This window comes from Manis pentadactyla, chromosome 1, assembly GCF_030020395.1.
Source record: "Manis pentadactyla isolate mManPen7 chromosome 1, mManPen7.hap1, whole genome shotgun sequence".
Taxonomy (NCBI): domain Eukaryota; kingdom Metazoa; phylum Chordata; class Mammalia; order Pholidota; family Manidae; genus Manis; species Manis pentadactyla.
The window spans coordinates 210,660,815-210,687,635 of NC_080019.1; the positions used below are offsets into that span (position 1 = coordinate 210,660,815).

Genomic DNA, 26,821 nt, shown 5'->3' on the forward strand with positions numbered 1-26,821 from the left:
ACCCTACTGACAACATTGCTTGGGTTAAGTGGCCTCTACATTTATTGAAAAAAAATCAAGAGATCTTTTCCATAATAACACTAATAAAGATTAGAAAGGTTTCACATTTGGGGTCTCAAGTCCTGTCTCTGTCCTTTACATGGCTTCCCTTATTTTAACTCTCACATAGCTCTATAGGTTACATATGACTATTATTTCCACCTCACAGATGAGGGAAGTCTACTGGGAATTTAAATAACATGGCAAAAGACAGAGTCAGGATTTGAAATAAGGGTCTAATTTTGATGTTCGTGCTTTTTAGCACCACACTAGGCTCTTATGAAAGTTAACGGCAGACCTCAACATTGTGAAATAAAGATGAGCAGAGAGGTTAAAGTTGCTTCTATATATTAAATATGTCTTCCTATAATTTTACATATTAACAGATTCATTCTAAAAACGTGCATTTTACTTATACTGGCATGGTTCATGTCTATGAGGGATGTTGGAAGCTCTGTTCGCAGGCATATAATACTTTTCCTTGCAGTGATACTCACGTGGACATTGAAGTATAAATAATGGATCATCTAGCATGTTTATTCTACAGTGCTCTGAAGATTATTCCATTGGCCACTATGATTCTGTACTCATAGTTTTATAACATTCTTCCAGAAATGTCAGCTGTGTGTGTATGCATGTGTGTGTGAATGTGTGTGTTTATGAATAATATGCTCCCCTCGTGGGTGGGAATTTCATCCTCTTTGTGATTCCTGTGCCCTAACCATATTGCTAGGCAACACACATCCCACATTCTCCTAATTCCGTTTGATGTTTCACAAATGGACCTCGGCTTTTATGTGTCAGCAGAATCATACCAGAGCGGTAAGGATTTGGGATGTTTAAGTGCTCAGGTGTCCGCTCAGATCAAACCAAATGACCATAGCTATCAGAAACTGGCAGAAAAGGGGAAGAGCTGCCGGAAGGCAAATGCACGTATTTGTTTTAAGACTTTGGCTGACAATTCATTAGTGAAATCAAGTGTGATTTGTGCAGGTGACATCAAGGAGAGAGAGGTTGCTGGCAGTTTAGTATGCCTAAGACCTAGAAAGTAATTATGTATGAAATGCTCTTTCTGATAATGGTGATGTTGCACATGTACAGTTTCTCAGATGAAAATCAGGTGTTCACCTCCTCTGTCAGCACAGATGGGCTTCCAAATTAGGGAGGATGGAGAATGGTGTTGGAGATAACTTTTCTGCAGGCCCCAGAATTCATCCATATTTATGCTCTAGATAAACTGTACAAATGTGATAGACATCTAATTACTCTATAATACAAACATGTTTCTGTATAATATGCACACACACATATGTATATGTGTGTGTGTGTGTGCATATTATATATAAGGCAAATCAAAAATCAAAAGAATAAACAGCAAAAGCAAGTTCATTTTTGGTCCTGCTCACCTGTTCTCCTCTTCATGTTCAAACACTTTTATCTGTTGCTTGTGGGCCTCTTTCAGAGATAGGTCTCTATTGTTTTAACAAGTGAATCAGGTCATTCTTATATGTAGTGTGTTTGGGACACCCTACATTTATCATAATAAGTTGAAACAGCTGGAAAACTTTACTTGATTACTCATGAGTTCTGGGACATGGATTTAGTTGGATTCTATCCTGGGTATGATACTTAGATTCATTCATTTAACCATTATTTGATAATGTCTATGATGAACAATGGTGAACAATGAACCCAGCTCACAGGAACTCACAGTCTAATAGAGGAAGCAGCCACTTCCAGCCCAAGTGCTGTGAGGAAGGAATGCACAGGGCACTGTAGCAGCTCATGGGCACTGGAGGTGGGCCAAGGCTTCTAGAAGGGAGGGATTTTCACACAGAGGCGAAATAGATGATGAGGCGGTGCTGTCTGGATAAATGGAGAAGGAAGGTCTTCCTGGCTGAGAGAAAAGGAAAAATGGAGAGGTCCCAAGTCCCAATCCAGCACACTGGTCTCAAGCAACCAGGGAGTCAAGCATTTTGGTGTTTGTGTGCAGGAGAGGTGCAAGATGAAATGAGGGAGGAAAACTGAGGTCAAAATAAGATGGGAAAAAATAGGATGGCTCTGAGGGTCAACTTTTAAGTTTGGGAATGATGTAATCAATATAAAAACTGGATTTTGATTTTAGAACAAACAGATTGGAAGGGGGTAAAAGTAGAGGTCAGGAGATGATTTACTAGGCTGTTGTCCAAAGAGACAGGAATGGCCTGAATTAGATGGACATCGTAGGGAAGGGAAGAACAGGAAACATTCTGAAATTATTTAAAAGATAGACTCAGCAAGACGTGGTGAGTGAGTGGAAGGGAATATATGCTGGACACTCCCACATTTCTAGCCTGGGCACTTGACTGTTTTTCACTCCAGTAGAAACACAGGTGGGAAAGCACTTTGGGAGAAGGCATTTGTGAGAGTGAAGGATGAGTTTGACATTCTGAATTTGAGGAAGAGAGAATGAACAGCTAAATTAAAATCTAGAGTTTAACCAAGGGATCAGTTGGCTGGTGGTGGTCAATGGCAAGATGGGCATCTAATTTCTCTTTAACCTTGCTTAGTCGGCATCTCTCTCCATCCCTGCTTTTTTCCTGCCCTGACACTCTCCCACCTCTTGTAAAGCAAGCTGGTAGTAAGGGACTTCTCCTCCACCTTTTTCCACCCCTGGGAGCAGAAAGGTCGAACGGATGGTCCTGCATTATAAACCGTCATGTTTACAAAATTCTGTATTGCGTTCTGGCTAACAATGCATTACATTCTGCAAAGGACAATACAGTACTCTTAAGGTAGTTATAAATGATTACCTAATAGTTCCAAGATTGCCAGAATAGTGTACAAAACAGACTCTAAATCTTTTTAGTTTTCAATTTATTCTGGGTCCTGATGCTGCCTCTTCAGTATTGCACTGCCAGCTGATTGCACTGTGGATATATCTGAAATAAGGTAAGCCTGCAGCCGCAGTGGGGTTTTCTTTTGCCTTTTGGAGTTATTAATTCCTTTTGCCAGAGTTAATACAGCATAAGTTAATTAGATATTTGAAAACACTCACCTTTGTTTTGTGTTGGGAACACCCAGCCAGAGGCATTTTAAATTGTTGAGGGTGACTAAGAAAATAAGATCTTGGCTATTGTGCAGAGAAATCTGAAGAATTTTATCCATTCTTCAATTCATTCTAAATGGCTCATTGTACGGTATGGGTCTAGGACAGATTTCTCTCTGAACTTCACAGCATGGGTGGAAGAGAGTAATTTGGCCTTTAGTTTTGCCTGGCAGTCCATGCCAGTCCATTTATATGGTATGTTCACAGGAGAGCTGACAAGTGTTGAGAGGTTTTATTTGATATGCATTTTTTAAAGTAGAAAAAGATCTGTAAAAATAGGTATTTTTAAGCTAGTTTTCCTAGTTAGTCTTAAGATTATAATCAGTTCTCTTTCATGGAGGAGTTCCACCCCAAATAGACTACCTAGCTATGTTATTGTCTGGGCTGCATTTCATATTAATGATGAAACCATATACTACATGGACAGTCTTGAATGACATAAATGTGAAATCACATTATTTTTCTGTATAACTTGTAAAAGCCATTCCTTCTAAAATGGGGCTGCTTATGCTAATTCGTTATAGTTAGTGAGTTGCAGGCAGCTCTGTGAATTTACTTTTCTTGGCAGTTCTAGAATATCCTGCCATAACACATACTGAAAAACTGTTTGATGGGTTATGAAAATCTGGATGTACTAAAGGTACATCTTGTACAAACCGTAAAATAAATACATGATTATATTTTTAAAAATCTGTTATCAGGTTAAGAAAACTGTCATTATAAGAATCCAAGGAAAACTGAAGCATTTGGAATGGGAGATACACTTTCCACACAGACATACTGTAAATACTTTTAAATATCCAATGCTGGCTCAGTTTTGCTCGTCTGTCTTTGCTGGCCTGCTGGAGGTAAACTGCATTCCATGTAGAACCCACCTGAAAGGTGGGTAGCACCCCATTGTTCATTGATACTCTTAATAACATGCAAGAAATACTCATTGTTGGGGTTACTGGTGCAAAATATATTTGGAAAAATGTATCATTATTTTAAATCAAGCCAGCCAAGTTCTAGCTCTTTAAGGATGTTGAGTTACTTGGTCTGTCAATATTAGTGTTGCCACTGTTAGATGATTGCTTAATTAGTATTAAGTGAATAAGGTATAGAATTTGGTTCCATACTATGTTAGCTTTATCTAACCAGCTACTTTGAAACAAGCTGACTTCTAGGGGCTGGCATTTGTAACAGATGAGAAGACCTTGGGAATGAACAAAGGCAATTCATTTGTTCATTTATTCAACAAATACATATTGAGAATCTACTGTGTCCAAGGCACTCTGTTATACTTTCTTGGGGCCTGGGGAATACACTGTGGCAAACGGGACGTTTGGTTCATATCCTTGCCTTCTATCAGGGAGACCAACATGAGACCACAAATTACACAGTTGATTATTTAATAATTATGGGAAGAATTTCAAAAGATACCTACAGGGTGGGTGGAGGGTAGAAAACTAGAGTGCGGTGGAAGAGCAAGTTTGTTTTTTTAAGAGTTCTTCAAGTTTAAATTGTGTTTGGAATGAACTGAGATAAAATCTTAATTGTGTCAAGCTTAAAAAAAAAAGAAGTGTACTTATATTTAAAGATAAAGAGCCAAAAATTCTCTTAAGAGAAATATTGTGTTGTTTGGTAAGAATCTTATGTAAGCAGAAAAATGTCCTTGCATGTGCTGAAGACCTGTTACCACTTGAAGGAATGATTTTTCACCTTAGGATAAAAATAAAATATTAGATTCCACTTTAGAAGGAGGAAAAATGGGTAAGAAATTCAGATAACCAATTAATTTCTTCAGTGAAACTTCATACACATGATAAAAATTAAAGTTTAATGTAAAAAATAAATTTTAACATGCTTATATGCTTATAAAATCTTCAAATTGATTAAAATTCTTCAGTGACAGGTTTGGGCTCCTTGATCAGGGAGTGCTCTCACATATTTATAAGCAAAATAGAGTGATTTTCTGTGGAGCTGAAGCATAAGGTCAGACTTGCACAAAGCAAGCTACATTGACTTAAGAAAGTCAAGTATATGATTAATTCTTTCCAATTTATTCTTTTAATAATGAATTTCAACCAAATTTAATTAATTAAAAATTTCTAGCATAATATGCAAGCTTAGAAAGTGCATCATTAGATACATAATCAGAAGTAAAGTAAATACAATCATCTGCTAAGCTTTGATTAAATTTACATTTAATTTTTAAATAGGTAATATGTACAGTTTTGGAAAAAAAATCAAAGATTCCAAGAATTACAATGTCTCTTTCCAACCCTACTCCCCATTCATCTATTTCCTAACCACCCTGGAACACACACAGAGATGACACACTTGCATTTATATCACTAAACACTGTGTAGTATATGGCTTTATCTTGAATATTAAATACAGCCTAGACAATAATATAGTTAGTTTACTTGTGTGGGTATACACAGGTTGTTTAGCATATACCAGCAAAACTTAATATAGGCATCTCTTTTTAGATGCAAGGTAAAATAATCTACATGCTGTTGTACCTTCACTTTTTTTTCACTGAGCATCATTTCTTGGAGATCTTTTTGTATAAGTATGCAAATTCTTTCACTGTTTCCTCCCTTTTTACAGCTGTATAGTATTCCACTCTGTGGATGTGCCTTAATTTATATAACTAGGCTCCTTTGGTTATATAGTTGGGTTGATTCCAATAATTTCTAGCATTTCTGCAGTGAACAGCCTTGTGCATGGTCATTTCTCAAGTCTATCCACAGAGGATATAATCATTAATAATTAGTAATTATAGTAGCTCTTGCTAAATGTCCTATATAAAGACTGTACTAGTTATATGAGAATATATTGAATATTTATTTTCCACTTGGTGTTATCCATCTTTTAGGGGTTTTTTTTGGTGTGTGAATGATTAGATTAAAAAGGCATCTCATTTTTGCATTGCTTCTCTCTTAACATTTTCTATTGGAATGTTAATCCTTTTTTCCCCCCTCAATTTGAAGAAAATTTTAGGAAGGTAAGATCTTCATTAGTAATATGAGTTACAAATATTTTTATTTCCCTTTATCAGTTGTTTTTTGACTTGCTTATGGTGTCTTTGGCCACAGAAGTTTTATTTTTATGTAGTTGAGTTTATCAGTATTTTCTTTATGGCTTCTGGATTGACTCGTAATTTAAAAAGACAACTATACTTCAAGATCATTAAGAGAGTATACTGTTTTTCTTCTAGGCCTTGAGTAGTTTTCATCGATTATCTTTAAATTTTTTATCCATTTGGAATTTTGAAGACATGACATTTCTCCCTAAAATTTCTATCCAGTTATCTCATTATCAAATAGTGAATTGTCCATATTCACAGTTTTGTGATGTCATTTTTATAACATATCTATTTACATCAATTTCTGAACTTTTTTGTGTACATATTTTTCCCTTTTTTTAAAAATTAAAGTATCATTGATATACAATCTTATGTTGGTTTCAAATATACAACACAGTGGTTCAGCAGTTACCCATATTATTAAATCCTCACCCCCTCTAGTGTGGTCACTATCTTACAGTATAATAACATGTTACAGAATCATTAACTGTATACTCCGCGCTGTTGTGTACATATTTTCACACACTTCAACTCTTAAAAATGTTCTCATGCTGTTTCTGTGTTTAGGCTCCTTTCAGGTAACTGCCATGTTTTTTGTTTTTTTTTAAAAATATGGTTTCTCCTGTTAACAAAGCTTCCATTAATTGCTTCCTTGAGCAACATCTTTAGAAAGTTATATGGAATGAAAAATGTGTTTGCAATTATGTGAAAATATTATTCACATCAGGGCTAATTCTGCAAAAGCTGAAATCTTGTGAAAAAGAAAAATCTATTTCAAGTGAACTCCTCTCACTTCCAGGGAGCCTCCATATACTCAGACCAGAAGTATTTTTGATCATACATAATGTATTTTAAAGTGAAAGATGGATCCACTGGGCAAAGAGTTGGAGGAAAGTGTTTTTAGATTTATCTTGGAATTCCTTACTGAGGTTGTATAGAGGCTGAACCTTAAATCACATTTATCAGAGCCTGGTTTTGTTACTTTAAAAATATATTTTTTAAGTTAGAAACAACAGTGAGCTGGTTAGAAAATCGTTGTAATTGCACACTTTTAGTGAAAATATCAGGTCTGCAAGTTTTAGATAATCATATGCAAAGCTATGTCTGATAGTGGAAAGTGGGGAGGAACAGAGATATGTGTGTTTGATTATTTACTCTCTGTGGGGTGTACAGATTATTTCTGGGGCAGTTTAATCTGGAAAATTATATAGCTGAGAATAAGACAGTGGATAAATATCCTCCAGACACTTAAATTCCATGAGTCAATTGTAAGCATGAGGCTCATAGGCTGCATTTGACACGGGACAACTCATTCATGTTCTATTGACTTTCCTTGACCAAGTAAGATCTGTTTGAAAAGGTTGCAATTCGTGTTTGGATAAGTAGGGAAACATTGAAACCAGCTGGCCTTCTGTAAATGAAATCGATAGAATGGGAAGTTCGAATAAATTTTTCTGGATTATTTTGCTAGGTGTCACCATACATGGCCCACACCTAAGTCAGCTCTCTAACGCTTCCTGGGGAAAATGTCAACACTAGTGTTTGGCAGGGTTCATTGAATTATTTTAAAACCACACGTTGAGCTTAATATTGGCATGGCTACTTATAAGAATATAATGACTATTTGACAATTAGGGAAGAATTACATTGTATGCTGGAAAAAAGAGAAAGACATTTTATTTCTATCAGACATGGAATAGAACTTAGCCTTAGCTGGATCATACATACCAAATGGAAATAAAAAAAGGAATCAAAGTTAGTTTAAGGTTCATATCAGATTATCTTTCTTCTTCAGAATATTTATCATGAAATTAAAGTGAAAACATCAAAAATACAAGTCCTACCTCCTCATCAAAAACATAATATGACCACCTGAAAAAAAAAATCTCATTAATTATACACTGAATAGTTTGCCCATCAGTAACAACACAAATCAACATAAACATGGGAGTCAAAATTAATTTTAAACTTGCTCAGTAAATATAGCTTTCCATATATCAAAATCTAAAGGGAGAAAAAACAAAGAAGCATTTTTCTGAGAAAAAATCCAAATTTCTTTGAAAGAAAGTTTATTGACTCTGAGCATTGAATACTTTCTTGTGTGAAATGAGCGACCAAGGTGTGAATTTTTTTCCCAAGATAAGGAAATAGGTCAATCAAAATGAGGAGACTGGATGGTTTAAATGCTATTAATTGTTCTTTACCCGAATTAAATGTTCTTTACCCTCTAAAAATAGTACTTCCCTGGGGCTGCCTACACCCCAGTGCCACAGCCTACAGGAGGTAACCTATCGTAACCATACAGAGACCGTATAGTTGATAAGAAGGGACTAGGTAATTACTGATGATGAATGAAGAAGTTTTTGGAATAAGAGGGAGGTAGAGAGCCCCTGGAAAGCTGCCTGGTATAAGGCAAAGACTGAATGAAACAGTAGGTAATGATGACTGTTTTGTGGTAAAGCAGTGACGGCAAGGATTGCAGCTTATATTTCTTTTTATAACCTTCAGTGCCTAGGATGTCTTTCATTGTTTGCTGATTTTGTGGCCTGAGCAGCGTGAACCTCTGCTTTTGATTCCTTTTTAGTGGTTCTTCATTAAAGCTGCACGTGAGAAAAAAAGAAAAGAAAAAAAAGGCTCTTGTGAAGGAAAATAGGATTGGTGGAAGGTTAAATTACTCTTTGATTAGTGTATGATAGAATTCAATGACATTAGTTTAAAACTTCCTTTCCTGCTAGCAGAGACGCCATGGTTTGTGTTTTTTAATTAATGAATTTATTAAGCATATTCTATGCTTAATGGGATAAATCTACTCTCTTCCTATTGTTTAAGCAAAATTCATTGGTTTGAGGGACAGAGTTTATGCTCCCTTGTAGGTAATAGTTAAAGCTTTATTAAGTGTCTAAGATGATTCAGGTTATCTTCAGGAAGAGCAAGATTACATGAACTACAGCTCAGGAATTTTCATGAAAGAGATTAAGGTCAGTTCTTTTCTCTGCTTCCACATATTGCCTACAATTGGCCAGGCATCAGAGAATTGAACTATTCATGCTTAGAAAGAATGAAGGGCAGGACTTAGGGGATTCAGGAACTTTGTACAGAATCTTGGGAAATTGCTTAAGTTGTTGGGGGCATCTTGAAGGTGTGAGGTGTGTGTGTGTGTGTGTGTGTGTGTGTGTGTGTGTGTGTGTGTGTGTGTGTGTGTGTGCTCTCTACCATAATCATTATTTTCCTGAAACATTTCCTTTCCCGAGTTAGTAGCTGAAGGTGTCATTGAGGGAGAAGAGGTGGTGGTACAGAGGATGGCTGGGTTTAGGTTTGAAGGAAAAAGAAGTGGCTTCAGAGGCTTCATTGCAGCCCCCAGATCTGGGGTAAGTCCTTGCAGGTGACAACCTGTCCAGGGGGACCGTATGAAAATGTAGTTCCTCTCAGTGTGAGCGAAGTTGACATTAGAAAGGAATTCAGTGTACCTCAAGGAAAAGAAAAAATGCCTCTGTTTTTGAAAGGAATGGAGACAGGGCAGATATATTTGACGTCATCGTGTTATTCTTTTGGTTCTGAACATGTTCTCACCCGGCTTCCTGGAAGTCTGTCCAGCTCTTCGGGAATCTTCCAGTTTCCGTCTTAGAGTTCTTCCCTCCAGCAATTAACTAAACACACAGTAACAGACGTTCTTGACTGCATGTTTCTAGTAATAATCTCTTCCTTTGAAAGAAACCCCTCATGTTCACGGTCCAGTCTCCTTCTTGCTACTCACATTTCTGCCTCAAATGTCACTCTAAAGTCCAAGGTGTAACCTAAATTCTAGGAACCCTCTGACCCTTTGCTCTGGCCCCAGTGTGAACATTTGCCTGAGTCAATACTCAAGTCATTCTTTAAATAAATACATTCTAAACTGTCCTATGCAAACTGCTATACTACTGGGATCTTTCCTTTTGGATCTGGATTTTCTAGAAATGAACATGTCTTCATGGACATTAGCAAATGTGGTCTCAATATATCTGCCAGATCCTACTTTTGGGCAGCATTTTGTTACTTGGCAAGCTTTTGATTTTTTTTTTCTCATGTAATTATATCTGAGAAGCTATGACCACTTGTATGGTCAATATGTCATCCTGACCCTCATTTCACAAATATCAGAATTCTAACTACATGCCCAGTGCTAAAATGCTTTATTCTTCTCCTGAGAAAAGTGTTAGAATGGCCTTACTTCTCTTTTGGGAAATGGGGGTTTGAGACTCATCCAACACACTTTTATATCTGACTTGCTATTGTAGTGTCTCTTATTTTAGTTTAGACTTTTCTGTATTTTCCAGATTTTCTATATTAATAATTACTACCATTAAAAAAATCATCTGAATGGAGACCTCATGCCCTGCAAACTGATGAACATGGAAACTGAAGAAAAAATAGGGGAATGTACACACACGCATGCACAAAATGTAAGTTTAAAATAAAGATGCACAGCTAGAAAAGTTTTAATAAGAGTGTTATTTGATGTTGACCTGTCATGTTACCATTTGCTGGTAGTTTCATAACCTTATACTGGAGGTGAAATAGCTTAGTAGTTAGAAGTCAGACAGTTCACATCTTTGCCGCATGCCAGGTATGGTTTTAGGCAAGACAATGACCTTCTCTAAGCCTCGATTTGATCTCTGTATACCTACCTGTCTCATGAAGTTATTATGTGGATTTGGGAGAACACCGTACATAATTCACTAAAAGGGTCTAGATCATGCAAACTGTTCAGTCCATGTTGTTTATTGTCTAACTTTTTTTGTTTCTTACAATGCTCTTGTGAAAAAGTAGGGTGTGGGGGATTACCTTCGTTTTACCAAAGAGGAAAATAGGGCTCAGAGAGATTATGTGAAATGACAAGTGATTCTTTAGTTTTTAAACTGAATTTCAATGGCATTCTTAGTGCCAGGACTAGAGAGGACCATCAGGTGAGCTCCTGAGCCCTTTCTCTTGAGTGGAGCAAACACACAGGAAACCTGGAACACCCTTGTGGGGTTAAGAGAACCCCTAAAACTCTGACACTGTCAGATATTCTATTTATAAGTCACAGAGCTCCTGGCCTAATGTTCCACTTGAGCTCAACACTAACAAAGCAGGTTCAAATCATTCCACTGTTTTTTGGGCGAGGATAGTGGTAGAAATGATACAGACAAATTATATCAATTTTGCATCTCAATGAAAATTTCTCTTCTGAGAATTTCTGTGAGTGTGTAGCTACTTTAAAAACTCAGCTCCCTTGGTTAATATGATTTTGCTAAAGGGGCACGAGTAGGGGGTCTGGAACTGCAGGGTGATGGCTGGCCCTTGCCTTATTTGGCCAAATGTGCAGCTTTGTATGAGACAGGGCTGCTCTTTTTTGAAGCTACTAGGAAAGCAATACATCTCATTAGTTTGTGACAAAGATGCACTCTGTGATTTCTTCTCAGCAATTTTATTAATTAGATGAGAGTCACCTCCTCATGACATGCTTATCATTCTTTGGCATGTAATCCAATTTTTCTTTTTCCTAACCAACACTTTTTAAAAATAAAGTCATTCCTTTGAAAATGAACTGAAACGTTAAGGAGGAATAATCTTTTTTTTTTTTTTTTTTTTGGTATCATTAATCTACAATTACATGAAGGACATTATGTTTACTAGGCTCCCCCTTTCACCAAGTCCCCGCCACATCCCCGTTCACAGTCACTGTCCATCAACATAGTAAGATGCTGTAAAATCACTACTTGTCACCAAGTTCACAGTCACTGTCCTTCAACATATAAGATGCTGTAGGATCACTACTTTTTTTCTCTGTGTTGCACAGCCCTTCCCATGCCCCCCCAACACTATACATGCTAATCATAATGCCCCCTTTCTTTTCTTTCCACCCTTATCCCTCCCTTCCCACCTGTCCTCCCCAGTCCCTTTCCCTTTGGTAACTATTAGTCCATTCTTGGGTTCTGTGCTTCTGCTGCTGTTTTGTTCCTTCAGTTTTCTTTTGTTCTTATACTCCACATATGAGTGAGATCATTTGGTACTTGTCTTTCTCCGCCCGGCTTATTTCACTGAGCATAATACCCTCTAGCTGCATCCATGTCGTTGCGAATGGTAGGATTTGTTTTTTTCTTAGGGCTGCATAATATTCCATTGTGTATATGTACCACATCTTCTTTATCCAATCATCTACTGATGGACATTTAGGTTGCTTCCATATCTTGGCTATTGTAAATAGTGCAGCGATAAACATAGGGGTGCATCTGTCTTTTTCAAACTGGAGTACTGCATTCTTAGGGTAAATTCCTAGAAGTGGAATTCCTGGGTCAAGGAGGAATAATCTTATCCCTCACTTTTGTGCTTCTGGCAAAAATATTTTTAGGCTGCTCAGCTTCAAGAGAGGTAAACTATGGAAGTGAAAACTTTCCGGTGAACCATTACAAAGTAACAATTTTCATTATGAAAGAATGTTTTTGTTCACTGATGGCTTCTGTTAGTGATCCATTTAATTTATAGGTGTGAAATGTTAGGATTCAGTTGACCAGCAAAATCTCTGAAATCACACTGTTGAGAAGACAGTTTAAAATGCAGTCATTTGATACATATGAAGTTTTTGGTAATGATAGCTATTTGGTAAACTTCAAAGTGGAATCTCCAGAGATAGTCTGGAAAGCCCAGATCCTAAAGGATTCATAAAATCAGATCTTTAGATCATGATGAAAACATAGTTTAGGAAAATAAGCTGGAAAAACTAGATTTAGAGGTCAGAGCACAGAGAGAGAAGTATTTAACATAGGTACAATAATCTGCAAAGAATATGTGGGTAATCTTTACTGGATACTTAGATTTACTTGTAACAGTTTCAAAAGGGCTACAAAATGCTAAGAAGTATAGCAGCTCTCTGATTGGTACATGTCCTGGGGCACATTTTTGCAATAATAGAAATGTTAGTTTTGCTGTTCACACAAAAATTTCAATGTAGTTAATGAAGTCTCAGGAACAACATGATTCCTACTAGAATTACAATGAGATACTGCACATTTTACTTCCTGTCCTGAGCATTTGAGTGTTGCTAGGCAACAGTTAAAAAGGCACTGCATACCTTTGTTGTGGCATTGCCAGGTTTTAAAAAAAACCAAAAACCTGACACCAGGTAAGCTCAGTTAGAAAACCTTTTGGAATAAAAGATACTGAATGAGTGTGATGGGTGTGCTTGCATTCATGGGCATGTAAAAATGTAAATTATTCATCCAAAACTTGATACAGAGCATATAAAGCTAATTTTCTTTAACATATGTAGTGGCCAGATGAAATTAATAATGTCTCAACCTTGCTATGAATACCCCTCTTACTTCAACTGTAAGCAGCGAATCTATTTTTTTTTTTTTTTACGAGGGGGGAGGTTTACAAAACAGCAACAACAGTAGATTATTCATATTCCCCTCACCCCAGCTCTAATCTAAATCTCTGAGCAAGAAGGAGATAAACTATAGCCTCCAAACCAAGTCATCGATAAGGAAAATAAAAACTTTCGTAGGTATTTGTGGGGAATTTAGGGTTCCTAAGGCCGGGATCCTCACTGAACTTAAACCACCCGATGATGTAACGGGCCTGTTGCTAGGCTACCGCTTCCACACCTTTAGGCAATAAGCTATTATTGCGCTACATAGAGAGCTCGGCCCAGTGCTAGAAATGCTAGTGCTCAACCTACCACCAGGAGAACAAGCTGCGTAATAAACCCTTTCACCCCAAAGAACGTTTTGCTGTCAATTTCTTTGGTCACATTGAATCCATAGCGAACTTGCCCGGGGCTGAAACCCATTGGCAAGACAGTTGATGAAAGTCGGCAGGGTTCATTGCTGACCAAGGAAAAAGACAGGCTGCCCTTATGGGAGGGGTGCTTCAGCGGGCTGCCCCTGTGAATGGGGGAAACAGTGGATAGTCCCCCAGTGGGTATGTGGTCTGAGGTGGCTTGCCTCCTACAGGACTGGGCCCCACTCCAGGACTGGAGGCAAGTGGAGGTGACACCTGAGGCTGTAGGGGTGGCCCTTGGTACAGTAAGTAGGTCTTTTGAGAAACAGTGTTCGTGAGGCAGCAGGGACTGTGGGCTGGCTGCTTCTCACAGTATTAAAAAGGTCTACAGAAGAGACCCAAGAAATGGTGGCATGAGAACGGGAGCTGCAAACTTCTGTGGATTCCCTAAAGAAGGAAATAACATTGATGCGAGAGGAGAATGCTGGCAGCAAGGTGCCAGTGAAGAGGTAAAAAATTCCTTACAGAATGAGACAGCAGCGCTGCCAGGTGTTCTGAAGGAGGAAGAGTCCATCAAGCAAAAAGACAAACTCCTGAGGGAAGCACAGGGGGAGGTGGCATGAGAACACCAGCTGCGAAGCATTGAGGTGAAGGTAAGAGAGCTTCTGAAGACTGAGCTAGCATTGCTGCGAGGCACAGTAGAAAAGGTAAACGTTGTAGCAGAGGAGGCACTCGGGGGAGGGGAGAGGAAGGTGCCATCAGCCCCAGAAATGGAGGAGCTGGGAAAGGATGAAGGGGTGGTGCCGGAGGCACGGCCCCTCCTGTATTGAAAGTACGCCTAGTGATTATAAGGAAAATAAAGACCCAGCAGCTGAAAGTTCCTCAAGGAGAGGAGCAGCCTCCTCCCCAGGTCGTGGCCTCTGACGTAGCCCAATGGTTACATCTGTGTTTGTTGCATATGGGGCAAAAGATAATGTGGGCTATAGTCCATCAGTGGATTTGGGCTCCCGGTTTAGGCAGAAGCCCTCGGAGTCAATATCAGCTTGGCTCCTGTGTCTGTGGGACTTAGGGGTGGGTGGAATTGTTCTTTCATGATCAGAGATGGGAAAGCTGTCTTCCCGGACAGTGCAGCCTGCCTTGAGGCAGCGATTACAAAATGCACATCAGATAGGAAGTCACTCCCTCCTCGATTGGCTCATGGCTGCACTTCATGCTGTGTGGCCCAGTCTGGGTGATCTACCATCCTCTCCTGTTAGATTGCAGACATATGCTGAGCTCCAACAGGTGTTATGAGAGCTAGGCATAAGAAATACCTTCTGTAGTCCAGAGAATTATGGTCCAGATAAAGAGATTTTCACTACTGGAATAAGAAATATTGTACTTCAAATGGCTCCTACATTCCTCTTTGGGTCTCTAGTGGCCATTCTTTCCCCTCACTTAGGGCATCCCATAAGTGAGGTGACACATACAGTAGCAGACTTAGGAGAGGCTGAAGCAACGAGAACCCGGAAAGAAATAATCTGTTACTCACAAGGATTTATAGGACCCCATGAAGGTTATGAGAACCCAGATGTGGGTTGATTTAATACAGGCAGGAGCAGATGGAAGGAAATTAGATGGGAAGTCAAATAGGATCTTACTAGAGCTATGGCAACAGCTGAAACCACAGCAGCAGTTCCAGCCATTAAGACCAAAGAGGCAGAGGTCAGAGATAGAGCCACAAGTCCAGCCTGTGTGCTTGCAAGACTTCCTGCTGGAGAGCAAGCCAACCTCACTTGAGCTCACACAACAAGGTGATTGGGGAATGCGGTTTGACTGAGGGGAAGGTCAAGATATCTTCCCTGAGGGACCAGGGGGGCATGGGAGGCCACATGTTGAAATAGATTTCCATCCTAAGACATCCTGAGACAATATGGATGGAAGATGGTGAGGTGAAGAGCAACCAATGGGCAGAGTTGCAGGCCATGTAGCTTGTGATCAGCCAGGAGCCCTCCCCTATAGCTGTCTGCACTGACAGCTGGGCTTGTCTATTGGGGCTTGACCCTGTGGCTACCAACCTGGTACCATGCCAACTGGCTGGTTGGTCATTGAACCCTTTGGGGGCAAGAATTGTGGCAAGACTTATGGGCCTGTGATCAGACTAAAATAATTACAGTATACCATGTGACAGGTCATTTGCCACTGCATCCCCAGGAAATGATGAAGCAGATAAATTGGCCCAGATATGTTGGTTAGAAGGAAAGCCTGCCTCTGACGTAGCCCAATAGTTATATCAGTGTTTGTTGCATACGGGGCAAAAGACAATGTGGGCTGTAGTCCATCGGTGGGGCTTACCTTTGACCTTTTAAGAAGTTAGTAGAGCCCAGCAGCAGTGTGTTGTGTGCTCCAAAAGGGACTTACACCGAGTTCCATAGCAAAATGGGGCAATAGTTCAGGGGCCTATACTCCTTGTCAGGTGGCAGATAGACTATATTGGGCCTCTACCTGTGTCAGAAGGATATCGGTATGCTATGACTTGTGTGAACACAACTACTGAACTTCTGGTTGCTTTTCCTACCTGTTGTACAGACCAACAGATGACCAAAAGAGGTCTGGGGCATCTCTTTGCTGCCTATGGCTGACCACAGGTAATTGAGGGTGATCAGGGCACCCATTTTACTGGACATACACTGCAAGAATGGGTGCAACATCTGGGAATCAAATGGAAGTTTTATGTGCCTTACAATCCTACCACAGCAGGCGTGATAGAGAGGCACAATGGCTTGTTAAAATCTGAACTAAAGTCAAATAACAATAGTCTGCGGGAATGGTCAGTCTGTGGACTGTGCTATGGTGTTTGAACAAGAGCAGCAGTTCCAGCCACTAAGACCAAAGAGGCAGAGGTCAGAGACAGAGCCACATAAGGGAGCCCTGAGCCCCAAAGACATGTTAACACATATGGCTGCCTCCCCTATACAACTGCAAGTACAAACCAAGGAAGAATCACTGAAGTTGAGGTTCAGACACCAGAATAACATCTTGCTGCCAACACCAACTGCACTGAACCCCGGAGACTCCATTGAGTGGATGTGGCCTTGGACCTTTTGACACATGGACCAATGATGGCTGGCTCTCCTGGCACCTTGGGGACAAGGCCTGGAAGCTGGCCTCCTGTGTATTCCTGGAATAACAGCAGAGTGGTCACCAAAGGTCACAGTAGTATATCCTGAACAGCCAGAAGGTAGGAGCATCTTACTGAGGAGTTTTGTTTTATCATTATGGCCAGTGCATGTACCTCCAGTAGCACCCTTCAGTAACCCCCATGGAGAAAGGAGTAAAAGTATGGTGTACTAGCCCTGGAAGGGCCCCCCTTCCTGCTACAGTCCTATCACAGGACCACTCTCTTGCATGCACCCTACCTGATGGACAAGATTTGCCTATGTTGGTGTCATTAAAACATTTGTCTTATTGCCCCTAAAGTCTTTGTGGATTGGGAACTTCCTCTGGCTTGAGGATTATTATAATTTTTTGTTATTAGGAACCTCCTCTGGCTTGAAGATTATTATAATTTTTGTTATCTGTATCAAAATTTTGTTGTATCTTAATTTTTATTATCTCTAAGTTGTTGTTATCCTCTGTTGCTATTGTGGAATCTGGTTACAGTACTCCAGCTTTCTCGCACAGGGACCATTGTGGAAGAATAAAAGTGTGTAGATTGTAAGGCGAGAATCCTGGAGAGGTGGAGTGTGGGGAAGTTGGGGTTCCTATGGCCGGGATCCTCACTGAACTTAAACCACCTGATGATGTAACTGGCCTGTTGCTAGGCTACTACTTCCACACCTTTAGGCAATAAGCTATTATTGCGCTATATAGAGAGCTCGGCCCAGTGCTCTGGGTGGAGGCAGAGACGCTAGTGCACGACCTACCGCTGGGAGAACAAGCTGGGTAATAAACCCTTTCACCCCAAGGAACGTTTTGCTGTCAATTTCTTTGGTCACATTGAATCCATAGCGAACTTGCCTGGGGCTGAAACCCATTGGCAAGACAGTATTGGAATCAGCAATAATTAAAAAAAAAAAAATCAAAGCTGGAATTTGTTTTTCCATCGAGATTTTATCATTAGCATGAAACTCAGATGTTGAGTTTGGGAGCCAAGAAAGGCAGGATTGTGTTGTCCACATATGGCAGCACCAGCCTCCTCCCTCCCTCATGCCCTTCTCACAGGGCAATGTCGACTCTGCCTCATCCAGAGGTGGGGTCCGTGTCCCATTGGAGGTAGAGCTTCTGCTGGAATCCCTTTCTTGGATTTGTGTCTTAGGATCTCTGAGCCAACATATAAAAGCACAGCCAGCTTGACGCCACCACGCCAGAGAGACCACATGGGAGGCTCCGTGGAGATAGTAGTCCCTGAGGAGCCCAGCTGTTCTAGCCCCAAGCTGTTTGTGTCTTCTTCCCACCACCAACCTCCAGACGTGAGAATGCCAGTCTTCCAGCCATCCCTGGCTGATGCCAAGCCAACAGGGACCAGCTGTCCTCACGGAGCCCTGCCCGAACTGCAAGGTAGTGAGCAAAATCGGAAGTGTTATCTTAAGCCACTAAGTTTTCTGGTGGTGTGTGATACATCATTAGATAACCAGAACATCAGGATTTGGAGGAAATGTTATTACAGTGAAATGCCAAGTGTAAGCTAATATACCCATAGCAGGGTTGGCTGATCAGCAAATTAATTAACTGTAATTTATAACATTAGGATCTGAAGGTTAAAGCAGAAAACCACCTTGTCTTGATCAGAGCTGTTGACACATGGAAGTGTTGGCTAGTAGGTTCCTGAAGACTTCTGAAACTAACCAGAGTCTACTGTCCTGATTTCTTAACTATGAGAGGTGAATAGAGTAAGGCAAAGGATGTAGAGTTCTTCCCATTGTCTACTTCTCATGATTCTCTGGGACGGCAGTCAGGGTAGGGTTGGCTGGGTAAGTCTTCTGCTTCATGTGGCTTGGTGGGGGTCCCTCTTTAGCTGCATTCAGGTTGTGGCTGGGCTGAGATGCAAGGTCCAAGAAGGCTTCTCTCGTGTGTCTGCTGCTCTTCCACGTGGCTTCGCATGCATGTGCTGTCTCATCACTCATGATCTAGCTCAAGCTTTTTTAAAGCACTGAAGTCCCAAGATGTCACTTCCAACACATCCTGTTAGTTCAATGAAGTCAGAAACCGAGTCAAGGAGAGAGAGAAGAGACCACCTCTTGATGGATGGCATGTTATGCACATCCATGATGGGAAGGTCATTTTGGAGACAAATGGGAAGAGTAATTCGCTCTGAAGAAGGAGAGAGGTTCTAGTCTTACCTCTGCCACTAACTAGCTGTGTGGTGTTGGCCAAGTTACCTGTTAAGGTGTACCTGTTTGCTCATGTGCCAGGTGTGGAGAAGGGGCCATGAGCACCAAGATCCTGTATAGTCCCCCAAACTTGCCTTTAATCAAAGCAGAACTTACGTTACCCTAGAAGGTGGGAGCAGAAGGGGATGGACACAGACACACAATTATTTAATTATCCAATTGTTTTCTTCCAGGTTGTTGCTAGCTTGTGATTAACCTTTAGGTGTGGATTGGCTAGCTGTGCTTGTGACATCTCCCTAACCGATCACCATAGGATTTCAGTTTCTGAGGCCTATTGTTAGTACAGAATTGCCACTACTCCTGTTTTCCCTTCTGTCTTCTTGTACTCTCTACTGAAGACTATTGACAGAGGTTGTAAGGAGGATGGGGGAAGGATTAAGGAACAATGAGAACTGGGTAACAAAAAACCTTTACAGATCTTAAATTCTGGATCTTTTTTGACACCCTCTCCCCCAAAGATTTTAGAATTCACTGACTCCAATTGATTTTAATCACATCTTTCTTCATAACACTTGCAAGAATATCTTCCCTGCATTTGGACTGGTATGGCCTAAACTGAAATTTTGGCAGAACTTTGGAAGTGCTGGAAATAGGGTGTGGGGGGAGAGACAGTGTCGGGTATTCAGGAAAGGAGAATATGAAGATCCTGGTTAGGGAAGATAACAGCAAGAGCTTAGAGAAAGAATAAAGACAAAAGAAACAGAGTGAGTGGCAGATGGACTGATTCTGTGTTTCTAATAGCAAATGGTAAGCTATGTTCTTGAACATGAGGATTTGTATATTGCTTATGGTGACCAAAATACATTACCGCTTCCTCATCTGAGGAGTTCTGAGAGTTCTGGCAATCAAGCAGGAAGGACATAGGGAGGGGTTGATAGTTTAGTGCCAGAAAGATAATCTGGGATCCAGTAGATCTCAGTGCACATTTAGTGTCCCCACCCTGCCCCCAAATTGAAAACCAAAGACTATGGTAAAGGAGTATGATACACAGTACTCTGCTTGAATCAGGATGCTGTTGCTGAAATTCTAATAACAAGAAAATGAAATCGGGGGGCAGAGTAGCAGATCTGGAGCTATTTCCCCATGGCATTTGTACCCAGCTATCAACCTAAAAAACTATCCAGGGGACCTCACAGTCAAGCACAATTATATATGTCAAAAAGGACAAATGGGGGACATAGTTCAGTGAAGGTCTGTATCAGGAATACCCCACCTTAACAGAGGCCATCACAACAGCTTCTAAACAGTGTTAAAAGCAGTAACAAAAAAATGCCCTGTTTTCAAATGACATGTAGCTTAATGGAGGGACCTGTGGCATAAGATAATACATAAGTGACATAAGGTACATATTTTGGGCTTTGAATATAATAGCAAAGCAGTCCAGATACAGCCTCATCTTTTCTTCATAAAACCATCCACAGGAAAGCTGCTCAGATACCTGTGCTAGGGTTAAGTTAATGTACGAAGACAAAGTGTCACTAAAGTTCTGAGCGTTCCTGGGGGCTAGCCTCCAGGGTAGGACACTGGCCAGGTGGGTCCCTCGGATGAGAGGATCTCTCTGAGCCTGTTACTCCTCCTGGAAGATGAGCGACCTGGCACACAGCAGCGCTCAAGAGAGGAACATTACTGTAGCACGTGCAGCAGCTTGGAAGTAATTGTTGATGTTCCTGACAGGCTGGAGTTGTAGAGGTTCAGGTGATTTGCATTTGATCACCGAGTGGGAAAATCTGGAGCAGTTCTGTCTGACTTCCCCCGGACACCGCCAAATGGGCAAGGTACGGCGCCCGTGACACCCTCTTCCATCCTTTACAGGTAAAACTACTCCGCCGCGCTGCAAGCCCCGCCACACCACTGCTCGCGCACGCGCACACGCACACAGCACGCGCCAAAGCAGGCTCAGCTGCCCGGCGAAGAGGTGCACGCGGGAGCCGGGAGCCTGAGCTCCCACGACTGGGCGGAGCACCGAGGGGGCGTGGCGAGTGCGAGGCCCTGCTATGTCATTGGCGGCGGCCGGGCCATGTGGAGGCTCACGTGAGCCGTCCGCCCACGGGCCGTCGGGCGCGCAGGCTCGCAGCGGAGCTTGGGAGAGGGCGGAGGTGGTGCAGGGGTGAGGGCTGAGGAGGGAGTGCCTGGAAAACGGCGACGGATGCCTGGCGTCGTGCCCTGCAGCTGGCGGCGCTTGGGGCCGCCGGGCGGGCCGCTGCTTTCCCCTGTCGAGAAGGCTGCGGACAAGAAAACGATCCGGGAGGAGAGCGCCCCGGCCTGGGCTCCCTCCCGTGAAAGTCCGCGGGATCCTAGGGCCCGGTAAACCAGACAGAGGCTCTGGGCGGTATTACAGTCGGACGTTGAGAAAAGCCAAGATCAGCCTTCGAGGTCTCTCTCTGTGCTCTATCGCCTCTGTGATCTCTGGCAACTCATTTAGCCCGGTCCTCAGTTTCCCTACTCTTCTAGAGGGGCTGGCCAAGAAGAAAAGATTTCACGTCACAATCACTACGTGCCTAGTGAGTATTTAAAAGCACCGAAGCCATGCCCTTATCCTCAGGGAGATGGGTGCCCAGTGCAGGCCCTGAGCAAAACAAAAATTCCACGGTGGTTTAGTGCCAGGTCTCTCGAGTGTCTGCCTCCTTCCCCTGCTCTCAGGCTTGGCGCCAGCTAGGGCCTCAGTTTCCTTGTCAAGGCCTAGAGCGTGTTTCAAAGGTAATGAAAAAGTGTGGAGGGGGCCGGGCGTCGACCCTGGCACATACTAGGCTTGCAACACTAGCCTACAGGTTTGAGGCAATGCTGAGGGCGCCTGTGTACAGTCGTTTCAGGGCAGCCAGGATGTCTGGGGGAGTGCGAACACGGTGTGTGAGCCGGCAGTGCACGCCTGCACAGCAGAGGTCAATTTCCACGATGGCGCCAGGGAGAAAGGAATGCAATTAATTAATTTGTTAAGCACACTCCTGTTTAATTATCCCTTTCTTAGAAAAGGCTTTTCCCTCTTTACAAATCCCTCTAGGTGGTGGTGGTTTAGAAAAGCTAAAGGAAGCTTTTCATTGATTTTTCTGAATTGACTCTTATATTTAGTCCTGCTGTGATGATCAAGAAAGAAAAGTGATTAATTTACATTTGGGGCAGTTATTGGTGTAGTGGAATAACTTGGGCAAAACCAGATGTTCAGTCAGCTGTTACGGTGGCTTCATGTTTGAAAGCTTGAAAAATCTTCGTGTTCTGTGCTGTATTACCTCTTTTTTTTTTTGGCCTTAGTAATTACCTCTGCCTCCATTGTCTCAAGGGTGGTCCTTAACAGCTGTTCTTTATTACTTTTTTGTAGACATGTATTTTGACCTTAATTTCACCTTTTCCTACCAGTAACCACTTTTAAGATCCTGTTGCTACAAGAGTTCAGGGAAAATCCATTTGTAATATTATTTAGAAAGGGATGACCACACCCGGACTTCTAAGGCGTGTTGAGTAAATCAAACTACTGTTCTTTCTGGAAAAAACCTGCAGCTGAATCTGGGATTAGGGATAAAGAAACCCAGCTGGACTTTGCCCCAGAGTGCCAGTGGTAGTTTCTGTTTATCATACACATACTTTGCCAGAATGTGACTAGTGTTTTGTCAGCCTGCCATGACTACACACAGTATGTGATGCCTTGCATCTCAAGTATGTACAAATGGCTGATTGATCCTCACCCCCTTACATGAATGGCAGATGTTTGTTAAAGTCAGTGGTTTGCCCACATATAGCTCCTTGGAAAATGTAGCCATTTGATTGATGTTATCTGATTCAAAGCATATGAGACATAATGGAGCTTGACCTTTTCATTTATTTTCAATTTTTCATTTCAATATTTTGAACAGTTGTAGAGTCTACCTGCTAACGTTCCAGTTTCTCAAATTCGGCTTGCTCTCATTTACTATTTCAGTTCAACATAAATTATTAATAGAGCCTAGTATGCTGAATAACTGCAACAATCATGATGAACATTCCTTTAGAATGTAGATCATTTATATTTACTATTATTTCATTTCAGCTATAAGACTTGGAATAAAATTGTTTATGTTCTTACACCTCAGGAGATTTGTGACATTGTTTTCTCTAAGACAGAAAAATCTTGCTGAAAAGTTACACCTTTTAATTTTGGTTGAAATCCTGGATATTTATAATGTTTCATTGATAAATAGTAGTTTCTTTTTAAACATTTTTGTTTTTTCTTTGTTTCAAATGAAGTAACAATCTTACAATGTTAGTGTGTCCTTTAGCCAAAAGTGACCATTTCCTACTTTAATTAAGGAATGAAGAATTTCAGTTTAACACAGAAAATAATTAAGAATCTGCTCATAAAATTGTTATGGGATGAAAACGATTTTAAAACCAGTATTTTTGATTGTGGAATAGGAAAGGTAAATTTGTGTTTATCCTGTGCTTCATTAAAATTAAGAAAATTTTGAAAATGTAAATTAGTAATAGAGAGGGATAAAAATAAGCCATTATACTTTGGGCACTGTGAATAACTTAATGATACATATATGTATAATGATATAGATGTGTATGTATATGTATCATTGTTTGATTTACAAAATGCTTTCACTTTATCTCCTCATCAAATTCTCCTATGTCATTTTGATAACCCTTCTAAGAAGTGAAGAAAAATTTCAGAGGAGAGTAAGGGAATTGCCCGAAGTCTTCTGAGTCCAAATTAAATATAAAGACATAGATATGCTAAAAGTAGAAGGATAGAAAAAAACACCATGCAAAAAAACACTAATGAAAAGAATTATGTAGCTATATTAATACCAGACAAAGTAGACTTCAAAAAAGAAATATTCCCAGGAAGGAAGGAAGGCATTTCATAATGGATAATGGGTCAATTCATCAAGAGCACATAATAAGCATAAATGTGAATGCCCCTAACACAAAAACTGAAAGAACTAAAAGGTGAACTAGATAAGTTCACAAGTTAAGTTGGAGACGTAAGTGTTCCTCCTCTGGTCATCCTAGAACTAGTAGACAGAAAATGAATAGGAATGTAGAAAACCTAAATCGCCCTACCAACCAACCTGATTGAATTGACTTTTAGAGAATACTCCAGCCAACAGCAGAATACATACTATTTTTCAGTGTATATGGAAAATTTCCCTGGTTAGATCATATTCTGGGCCATCAAACAAGCCTCAACAAATTTAAAGAAACCATGTAAAGTAATTTCTCTGGGCATAGTAGGATAAAATGAGAAATAATTTCCAAATATTTAGAAATGAACACACTTCTAAATAACCCATGAGTCAAAGAGGAAGGCATTAAAGGGAATTGAAATCTATTTTGAATGGAGGGAAGATGGAACACATCAAAATGTATGGACTGAGCTATAGCAGTGCTTAGACATGTATAACATTGTTTACATTAAAAAAACAAAGACCTCAAATCAATGACCTCAATCACAAGACCTCAATCAAGATCTTAGTTAAGAAATTAAAAAACAGAAGGGCAATCTAGACCCCAAAAAAGAAGAAACTAGGAAATAACAAAGATAAGAGCAGTAGTAAAGTGGAAAACAAAAATAGAGAAAGTTACTGAAACCAAAAGCTGTTGTTGTTTGAAATATAAAATTGACAAACCTCTAACTAGGTTTGCTGGGAAAAAGAGGATGAAAATGTCAAAATCAAGAACAAAAAGAGAGGACATCACCGTAGGTCCTATAGGCATTAGAATGATACTAGGGAATATTATGAACAGTTTTTAACGTCAATAAATTTGATAACTTAGATAAAGTGGACAAATTCTTTGAAAGAGTGACTACCAAAGCTTACTTAAGAAGTAATAGATAAGCTAAAAACTTTCCCACTGAAAAACTCTAGTGACTTCACTGGCTAATTTTACATGTATTTAAGGAAGAAGCAATACCAATTCTACACAGACTCTTCCAGAAAAAGAAGAGGAGAGAAGAACACTTCCCACCTAATTTTGTGAGGCCATTAATAACACCTCATACTATTAGGCTAGCTACTATATAAAAAAAAAAGAAAATGGTAAGTGTTAGGATGTGGAGAAATTGGAACCCTTGTGCACTGTTTATGGGAATGTACAGTGATACAACTGCTATGGAAAATAGTATGGTAATTTCTCATAAACATTAAAATTACCATGTGATCCAACAATTCCACTTCTAGATTTAGGCCCCAAAAAATCAAGAGTGGGGTCTTAAAGAGATACTTGTATACTCATTTTCATTGCAGCATTATTCACAATAGCTAAAACATGGAAACACCTTAGAGTGTCCAGTGACTGATAAATGCATTATCAAAATGTAGTATATGCATATAATAGAATATTATTCAAACTTAAGGAAATTCTGATACATGCTTACAACATGGATACATTTGGAGTACATTATGCTAAATGAAATAAGCCAGTCATAAAAAGACAAGTCCTATATGATTTTACTTATATGAGATACTTAGTCAAAATCATAGAGACAGAGAGTAGAATGGTGGTTTTTAGGGGTTAAGGAGGAAGGGGAATGGGGTGATTGTTTGATGGGTACAGGGCTTCAGTTTTGCAAGAGGAAAAGAGCTAGGGAGGCAAGTGGTGGTGATGATTGCATATATATATATACTTAATACCACTGAACTATACATTTAAGAATGGTTAAGTGGTAAATATTGTTGTGTGTATTTCATCACAGAAAGATCCAGTAGATAAAAAGAATAGAAAACACTGTGACCAGGTGATGAGGTTTACCAAGGGTTTATCACAAGAGGCAAGATTGGTATACTATTCATAAGTCAACTGATGCAAGTCACCATATCCACATACTAAAGAAGAAAAACCATATGATAATTTTGGTAGATGCAAAAAAAAAAAAAGTGCTTTACAAACATCTCATTCCTGGTATCACTCACTCATTCCTGGTAAAACGCTCAGAAAATTAGGAGTAAAAGTGAACTTCCTCTACCTGCTAAGAGCATATAGGAAAAAACTACAAGTAACATTATACTTAATGGTGAAAGACTGAATGCTTTCCCCTAAGATTGGAGAGGAGCAAGGATGTTGGCCTCAGCAGTCTTCTTCAGCAGCATTTTCCTGGAGAACCTAGCTAGTGCAATGAGGCAAGAAAAATAAATAGGCATACAGATTGTAAAGGAAGAAATAGAAATGTCTTTATTTGTAGATACTATGATTATCTATGCAGAAAATCCCGAATCTGCAAAAAAGTTGCTGAATCTAGTAGATAAGTTTAGCAAGGTCACAAGATACAAGGTCAATATATGAAAACTAATAATATTTTTCTACCAGCAGACATTTTGAGCTTGAAAAGTTTTAAAAGTGCTATTTACAGTACTATCCAAAAGTTTTAAATACTTAGGAATAAAAATAGCAAAATATGTTCAAGATTTGTATGCTGAAACTACAAAATTGATGAGAGAAATCAAAGGAGATTTAAATTAGAGGGATGTACTGTGTTCATGGGTTAGAATACTCAATGTGAAAATGTCATTTTTTACGCAAGTGATGTATAGATTC

The 26,821-nt window shown here is 40.1% G+C and overlaps 1 long non-coding RNA gene across 1 annotated transcript in view; it reads left to right on the top strand.

Annotated features, from left to right (window-relative positions):
• Positions 1 to 21,416: 21,416 nt before the first annotated feature.
• The window catches only part of LOC130684860 (uncharacterized), a 41,289-nt gene continuing 35,884 nt past the window's right edge, over positions 21,417 to 26,821 (top strand). Inside the window, exon 1 of the long non-coding RNA XR_008999185.1 lies at positions 21,417 to 21,813. This is a non-coding gene — a long non-coding RNA (uncharacterized LOC130684860). The remainder of the gene's footprint in view (positions 21,814 to 26,821) is intronic.